This window comes from Arachis ipaensis, chromosome B3 (genome assembly GCF_059453495.1).
Source record: "Arachis ipaensis isolate K30076 ecotype BB chromosome B3, ASM5945349v1, whole genome shotgun sequence".
In the NCBI taxonomy this organism is placed as follows: Eukaryota; Viridiplantae; Streptophyta; class Magnoliopsida; order Fabales; family Fabaceae; genus Arachis; species Arachis ipaensis.
Genome location: NC_142438.1, coordinates 71,342,696 through 71,351,348, shown reverse-complemented (window position 1 = coordinate 71,351,348; position 8,653 = coordinate 71,342,696).

The following is an 8,653-nucleotide window of genomic DNA, read 5'->3' as shown; positions in this document are numbered from 1 at the left end:
TTATCCTGGTTACACCCTGACGCACCTGGACATCCTTTTCCTGATGATCCTGAGCACCCTATACCAGCTCAACCTTTGAATGAGGCGGTACCTGAGCCTATCATTCCTGATGAGCCTGAGTTAGCTGATGACTACGTACCTGTGATACCACCAGAGTGGGATTTTCCCCCTGAGCCGATCCCCGACTTTCCACAGCCTGATGAGCCGGCACTACCAGACGGTGGGGTAGCTCCTATATACGCGAACGGACCTGTGCTCGCGAATGGTTTTGTACATAGTGACAGAAGTGTTTCTGGTAGATCTGAGGACATAGTTGTAGCTGTGGACGATGAGGGGGAGGAGGATCCTGAGATAGAGATAGAGCAGGATGAGGAGATGGATGAGCCTCATGATGATTCTCCGAACGGCCACGTGTAAATATAGTTTGACTGCGGAAAGGGGCATTCTTTTGATGACACTCTAGTCTAACATTATCAGATAGTTAGTCTCTCACTTGTGTTAGTACACCCGAGAGCTAGGAGCTATATAGTGGTTAGGCTAGCCTGGGCGCCAGCTTAGTGGCTTTTTGTATGGGCCAGGCCCTGGGAGTGTCGTGTAAATATTAGCTACGTAGGATGACGAGGTTGTAAACTGACTTGATCTTGTGTAAACGCTACATGTTTTGTTATAGTGTACATGATGTATATTATGAGTTGTATTTCTATGTTTCTTTATGCCTCTTTTCTATTACTCCCAATGTATGCTTGTTTATTTTACCAGACCATCCGCAAAAATTAAAAAAAAAATTACTCGTAAAATTGGCATCGCTCTAACAAGGAACAGGCTCATATATTAAATAAATAATAATAATTAGAAAGGATAAGTTAGTAACACTTAGCTTCTTGTATGACCATGGCATACTGGAAGTTGGGTCGTTACAAGTTGGTATCAGAGCAGTTCGTTCCCGATAGAGCCTGGGGAATGGACTGACTATGCTTTATTGCATACTCTGTTGTGTGTCTCATGCTGTTAGGGTATCTTCAAGATACATTTGGCATGAATGTCTATGAGTGCTCATTTTGGGAATGTTCGTGCCTTACTTGAAATATTAAGACTGATCACCTTAATGTTGATTGTTTGGTACGGATAGGACCTTAATGACTGCGAATAGGCATAGTTTAATCGAGCTCCGAATGACGAATCGATGCGCGGTACAGCTATCCTCATAGCTGTTATAATCTCCATGGCTATGGCTATGTTAGATTTGGATGCTGTAAGGAATGAACGCTTATTTTACTTGTGAGGAATATAGACACACAGCTAGGATCTACCCAAGAAAGTTTGTTCAGAATCCAGTGTGAACCCAACAACAAGGTCGAGTGTTTGCCATGACTGCTAATGATGCTATGCAATCAGACGCCCTGATCCAAGGTCAGTGTTATGTCAAGAATCGATTTCTAACTGTACTATATGACTCGGGTGCATCGCATTCCTTTGTTTCTTTAACTGTTGCTCATGAGTTGGGACTAGATTTCTCTGAGTTGAACTTTGATCTGATTGTCCATACACCTGCATCCCAAAATGCTTTGACTAGTTTAGTGTGCCTGCAAGTACCATTCACTATTAGGAATAGAACTTTTATACATGATCTAATCTGTTTGCCTCTATGTGGTTTAGAAGTTATTCTAGGGTTAGATTGGTTATCTAACTATCATGTTTTCCTTGATTGCTATGAAAGAACTGCTGTTATTCTGTCTGATAGTTTAGATATTAAACCATTTCTATCTCATACTTTATATCTGAATTTTGTAAGAGTTACATTAGACGGGAGTGATTGTGAGGGGTACGTTCTGTTAGCGGCTAGCTCAAATGATAGTGAACTAAGCTTAGAACGAATCCGAGTGGTGAAGGAATTTCCTGATGTTTTCCCGGACGACATACCTAAGTTTCCTCCTCAGCGAGAGATAGAATTCAGCATTGAACTAGTACCTGGAACTGGACCGATTTCCATAGCACCGTACCGGATGTCACCATTGGAACTTGCAGAGTTGAAGAAGCAGTTGGATGAGCTACTTGGAAAGAAATTTATTCGTCCCAGCGCATCACCTTGGGGAGCTCCGGTATTGCTAGTAAAGAAGAAGGATGGTGGAATGAGACTTTGCGTAGATTACCGACAGTTAAATAAAGTCACTATCAAGAACAAGTATCCACTTCCACGAATAGATGATCTAATGGATCAGTTAAAAGGTGAAACTGTGTTTTCGAAGATTGATTTGCGATCAGGCTATCACCAGATTCGAGTGAAAGAGTCAGATATACCGAAGACTACATTTAGAACTCGATATGGTCACTATGAGTATACGGTTATGTCGTTTGGACTAACTAATGCTCCTGCGATTTTCATGGATTACATGAATTGTATTTTTCGTCCGTACCTTGATCAGTTCGTAGTAGTCTTCATAGACGATATTATCATCTATTCAAAGACAGAAAGAGAGAATGAAGAGCATCTAAGAACTGTATTGCAGATACTAAGGACTCGGAAGTTATATGCTAAATTATCAAAGTGCGAGTTCTGGACAGAGAAGGTGGCATTTTTGGGACATATTATATCACAGGGAGGAATTGCAGTGGATCCTTCAAAAATTGAAGCAGTAGTGCAATGGGAACCACCTACGACCGTTACAGAAGTTCGGAGTTTTCTCGGACTAGCTGGATATTACCGGAGGTTTATTAAAGGGTTTTCTCAGATAGCCTTACCTCTGACTTACCTTACACGAAAGGAAGTTCCGTTCGTTTGGACGGCTGAGTGTGATAGAAGTTTCAAGATGCTTAAGGAAAAGTTAACAACTGCACCTGTATTAGTACTACCCGACCCACAGAAACCTTTTGAAGTATACTGTGACGCTTCTCATAAAGGACTTGGATGTGTGCTGATGCAAGACAAAAATGTGGTGGCTTATGCTTCCCGGCAGCTGAGACCTCATGAACGAAATTATCCGACGCATGACTTGGAGTTGGCTACAGTAGTGTTTGCTCTGAAGATCTGGAGACACTATTTGTATGGCGCTCAGCTAGAAGTTTTCTCTGACCACAAAAGTTTAAAGTATATCTTTGACCAGAAGGATCTTAATATGCGACAGCGAAGGTGGATGGAGTTCCTGAAGGACTATGATTTTAAGTTAAGCTATCACCCAGGAAAAGCGAACGTGGTGGCAGACACTTTGAGCAGGAAGAATTTGAATATCTCTTGGATGATGATAAAGGAAGAAAAGTTACTCGCAGAATTTGAGGACCTTAAGTTGGCTATGATTGAGACATCAAGTGGAGTCCGTTTGGCCCAATTGCATATAACACCAGATTTTAAGATTAGGATTCAGCAAGCACAACCACAGGATTCAGAAATGATGACGATGCTGAGACGGATGAAAGTAGAGGAACCAGAAGCTGTAAGACTAGATCGTAGCAGTCTCTGGAGATACAAGAACAGAATTTGTGTGCCTAGCTCTGGAGATTTGCGGCAAAGGATTCTTGCAGAAGCCCATCAAAGTAGATTCTCTATGCATCCTGGAGTAACAAAGATGTATCAAAATTTGAAACAAATGTTCTGGTGGCCGGGCTTGAAGAAAGAGGTAGCTGATTATGTCTCAAAATGTTTAACCTGTCAGAAGGTGAAGGTGGAACACCAGAAACCGTCAGGAACCCTGCAACCCTTAGAAATACCACAATGGAAATGGGAGCAGATCACTATGGATTTTGTCACGGGATTGCCAAGGACCTCAACTGGACACAATGCCATTTGGGTAATTGTAGACAGGTTGACAAAATCAGCGCACTTCCTTCCGATTCGAGTTGACTATACATTAGAAAGGCTGGCACGGATATATATTCAAGAAATCGTACGATTGCACGGAATACCTTCATCAATTGTTTCAGATCGAGATCCGAGGTTTACTTCCAGATTCTGGGGAGCTTTCCAGAAAGCATTGGGAACAGAATTGCATATGAGTACAGCATACCATCCTCAGACAGACGGACAATCAGAGCGGACAATCCAGACATTGGAAGACATGTTAAGATCTTGTGTGATGGATAACTAGGGCAGTTGGGATAGGTATTTGCCATTGGTCGAGTTCGTCTACAACAACAGTTACCAACAAAGTATCGGGATGGCACCATATGAAGCTCTCTACGGAAGAAGGTGTCAGACACCATTGTGTTGGAATGACGACGGAGAAGCTAGTGTCTTAGGTCCAGACTTAGTGCAAGAAACTACTGAAAAGATAAAGGGGATTCGCCAGAAGATCCAGACAGCACAGAGTCGTCAAAAGAGCTATGCTGATAATAGACATAGACCCTTAGAGTTTAGTGAGGGAGACCATGTCTTTCTTAAAGTAACCCCGACTACTGGAATAGGTAGAGCCCTTAAGACTAAAAAGCTTAACCCTCGATACATAGGACCTTTCCAAATACTTAAAAGAGTCGGTCTAGTAGCTTATCAAGTAGCCCTTCCTCCATATTTGTCAAACCTTCATGATGTTTTTCATGTCTCGCAACTTAAGAAATATATTCCCGACGAGAGTCACATTTTACAACCAGAGACAGTACAGTTACGAAACAATTTGACATATCAAGCATCACCAGTTCAGATCGTAGAAAGAAATGATAAGCAGCTGAGAGGCAAGACTGTTCGCTTAGTCAAATTAGCTTGGGGACAAAGAGGAGAAGAAGAGCACACTTGGGAATTAGAAGATAAGATGAAAGCCGATTACCCGAATTTATTCTCAGGTAACTGAAATTTTGAGGGCAAAATTTTCTGTTAGGAGGGTAGAATGTAACAACCCCGATTTTCGAGTACGCGAGATCTTTTCTGAAAGTACGAATTTCTCCGGAAGATCAGTAAGGGGAAAACCTTTGATATATTGTCAAGTAGCTTAATCCTCATTGTCATTATGTTATCTTTAAGTTAGAACCTTTCCCGAGGCAAGCTCGATGATGCAGTCACGAAGAACCTAGTTTTTGAACCGTATCGGTTAGGAGTTTTAATTCGGTTTTTCGTAAATAGTCTCAGTTTGACAAACCGGACTCGATTTATGAGAGAAGAGAGATAATAGGATGATGTTATCATTATATTAGTATTAGAAGCTTCTTGAATAATATTATAAGGTTACCTGGTCAGTTTTAGTTAAAAATAGAAAACCGGTTTAACCGGGTACACAATTTACTGGTGCAGCTTAGCACCAGCACTCTCTGATGACTTTAGCAATGCTAAGGCCTCATTATACATGTTTTATTCTCATAATAAATATGTTACTAGTGTCATTTATGCTAGTAGCTCAGAAAATAATTTTTAGAGATGTTTTCACAAGTGTTCTGATACACCTAGTTTTAGTAGTTATACATCTGAGATATTTTAATATTATTTTAATCCACCTTCAAGCCAACCAATCACAACTCACCCTACACCCGCAAAACCCCCAAGGCTGGCTCATTTTCACTTTGTGGCCGAAAATAGGTAGAGAGAAAAAGAGAGAAAAGTTCTTAGTTCCAAATCTTCAAAGCTTGATTTCTGCTGAACTAAAATTCAAATCAAAATTCCAATCCGACCAAAATGATCCTCTCTTCTTTCTCTACATGATCATATGACTTATCAAGGCTGGGATCAAGGTGAGTTGGCTGTACCATCTCTCTTTTGATTCAGTTTCAAGGAAACTTGCTTAAATATGTGTTTTCTTGATGTGATTTAGGAGGAAAAAGTGTTTAAGGACCACCTGAAAGTTTGATTGAATTAGGAGCAGCAAGACCAGGTAGGGTGTCACGAAATTAATCTTGATTACTTGTGTTTGAGTTGTGTGAATGTTGTATTATTTGGCTGTGCTAAAAATTGGTTGCATATATGATTGATTCTTAGTGAAAATTTGGTGAAATTTTGATGAAATTTGATGAAATTCAAGCTTTAAAGTTCATGTTCTTGGGCAGCTGGAAAAACGAAACCCTAAGCTTAAATTGAGGTTCAATTTGTGTTGAAATCATGTAGAAAAGATGGGGTTTTAGTGGCTGCTAATTTATTATGAATTATGGTAAAAATCGGTTGCTGAAAAGACTGAAAAACGGGTAAAAACAGAGAAAGAATCTGAAGAATTTATGAAGAACATGAAGAACACTTTGAGTGTGATGAAGAACAATGAAGAACAGGCCTTAGATCTTAAAAAGGTCAAGGAAGTAAAATTTTTGGTGTTTTAGGGGTTGTTTGGTAATTTCTGAAAGTTAGGGTGGTAAAAGTAGAAATATTAAAAGTTACGGGTGGTAAAAAGTGAATTTTAAAGGTTAAAAGTAAAAGGTAAGTTAATTTTCGAAAATTAATGATAAAATAATAAATAATAATAAAATATTAAATAATAATATTTAATTAAAAATAATATTTTAATAAAAATAATAAAATAATGCAGAAAAGGCAATTTTCTGTATAAGCTTTAGAAAGACAACTTTAAGTGCAGAATCTTATAATTACCTTCATAAAACACTTAGGGTGTGGTAAGAACATATTAGTGAGGCAAAGATAAAGAAAAGATAAAAAGTTGAAGAAAAGATAAAAATCGAAGAAAAAGTCTGTAAAATTTTAACAACAGAGAAACAGACAGAGACTAGTGAACGAACTAGGGCAACATAGTTAGTTCTTGATTTGCGAATATGGTTAGGTATTATATGAAAAGTTAAACTGTTTCAGTATAGACTTAATGAACCTATACTTGGGGCAGGCTAACTAATCATACCGAAATTTACATAAGCTTTAAATACATACGTTAAATAGAGAAAGCAGAATAAAGTGAGGAAGTGCAGAGAAAGGAACAAACAGAGCAGAATAAAGAGACAAAGCGAAGAGAGTAATACGATAAAGAGTAGAGGACCTATTGAGAGGTCATCTGTTGCATTAAGGCAACCTCAGAGATATCTATATGTTCATCTACTGCATTGTAGCAGTCAGATAGATAATGGTGCAACCACTGAGAAACGTTTTCCTGCGGTACAGATCCATATTTTATTTCTGTAAGGCAGAGGGGTTATTTCCTGCTACAGAAGTACCGTGACCACCTGTTCCATTTCTGTAGTGGCAGAGGGGTTATTTCCTGTATACAGAAGGTGTGTCGGCATACAACCCTGCAGTGGCAGATGTGTTATTTCCTGCGTGCAGTGGACCCTGTGGTGGCAGAGGGGTTATTTCCTGTACACAGGGGTATAGCCAACAGGAAAGCCATATCCGGCTAGTAATGCTGGGTTACGTCGGGAGCGGGTAGAAACCGACAAATGATCTCATTACCTGCACTAGGACTAGACATGCATCATTCTTGTCTGTGCATTATTCTCTGTTGCATTCCTACTTGTGTTTGATCAATTTCTTTACGTTTGTTTGCTTGAGTGCTATGTCTATGCTTTATTTTCTTGCACTCTTCTGTTTGTGTTCTGTTTTCTATTTTCCCTATCTATTTTAACTACTGTTTACTACTTTACTGTATTCTAATATCTATCTGCAAATCGGAATCAAATAAATGAACGTAACTAATAACCCCGACCCTACTAAGAACTCCCCAGTTCTTACCCCTTCTCTCCCTTCCTCCCCCCTCAGATGGAGACGGGCGTGATCTTCTATGAGTTCGAGGACCCTTACGTCTACGAGGATCCGGTACATCACAGTTACTTCATTATGGGTTTGGAGCCTCGTATTAGACGATATGCGTTACCTAATCGAGCTTTTCAACATCCTCTGTCTAGCCCGCATTTTGACCCTGATGCTCCTTACGACTTTCCCTTATCCTGGTTAACCCTGACTCACCTGGACATCCTTTTCCTGATGATCCTGAGCACCCTATACCAGCTCAACCTTTGAATGAGGCGGTACCTGAGCCTATCATTCCTGATGAGCCTGAGTTAGCTGATGACTACGTACCTGTGATACCACCAGAGTGGGATTTTCCCCTTGAGCCGATCCCCGACTTTCCACAGCCTGATAAGCCGGCACTACCAGATGGTGGGGTAGCTCCTATATACGCGAACGGACCTGTGCTCGCGAATGGTTTTGTACATAGTGACAGCAGTGTTTCTGGTGGATCTGAGGACATAGTTGTAGCTGTGGACGATGAGGAGGAGGAGGATCCTGAGATAGAGATAGAGCAGGATGAGGAGATAGATGAGCCTCATGATGATTCTCCGAACGGCCACGTGTAAATATAGTTTGACTGCGGAAAGGGGCATTCTTTTGATGACACTCTAGTCTAACATTATCAGATTGTTAGTCTCTCACTTGTGTTAGTACACCCGAGAGCTAGGAGCTATATAGTGGTTAGGCTAGCCTGGGCGCCAGCTTAGTGGCTTTTTGTATGGGCCAGGCCCTCGGAGTGTCGTGTAAATATTAGCTACGTAGGATGACGAGGTTGTAAACTGACTTGATCTTGTGTAAACGCTACATGTTTTGTTATAGTGTACATGATGTATATTATGAGTTGTATTTCTATGTTTCTTTATGCCGCTTTTCTATTACTCCCAATGTATGCTTGTTTATTTTACCAGACCATCCGTAAAAATTAAAAAAAAATTACTCGTAAAATTGGCATCGCTCTAACAAGGAACAGGCTCATATATTAAATAAATAATAATAATTAGAAAGGATAAGTTAGTA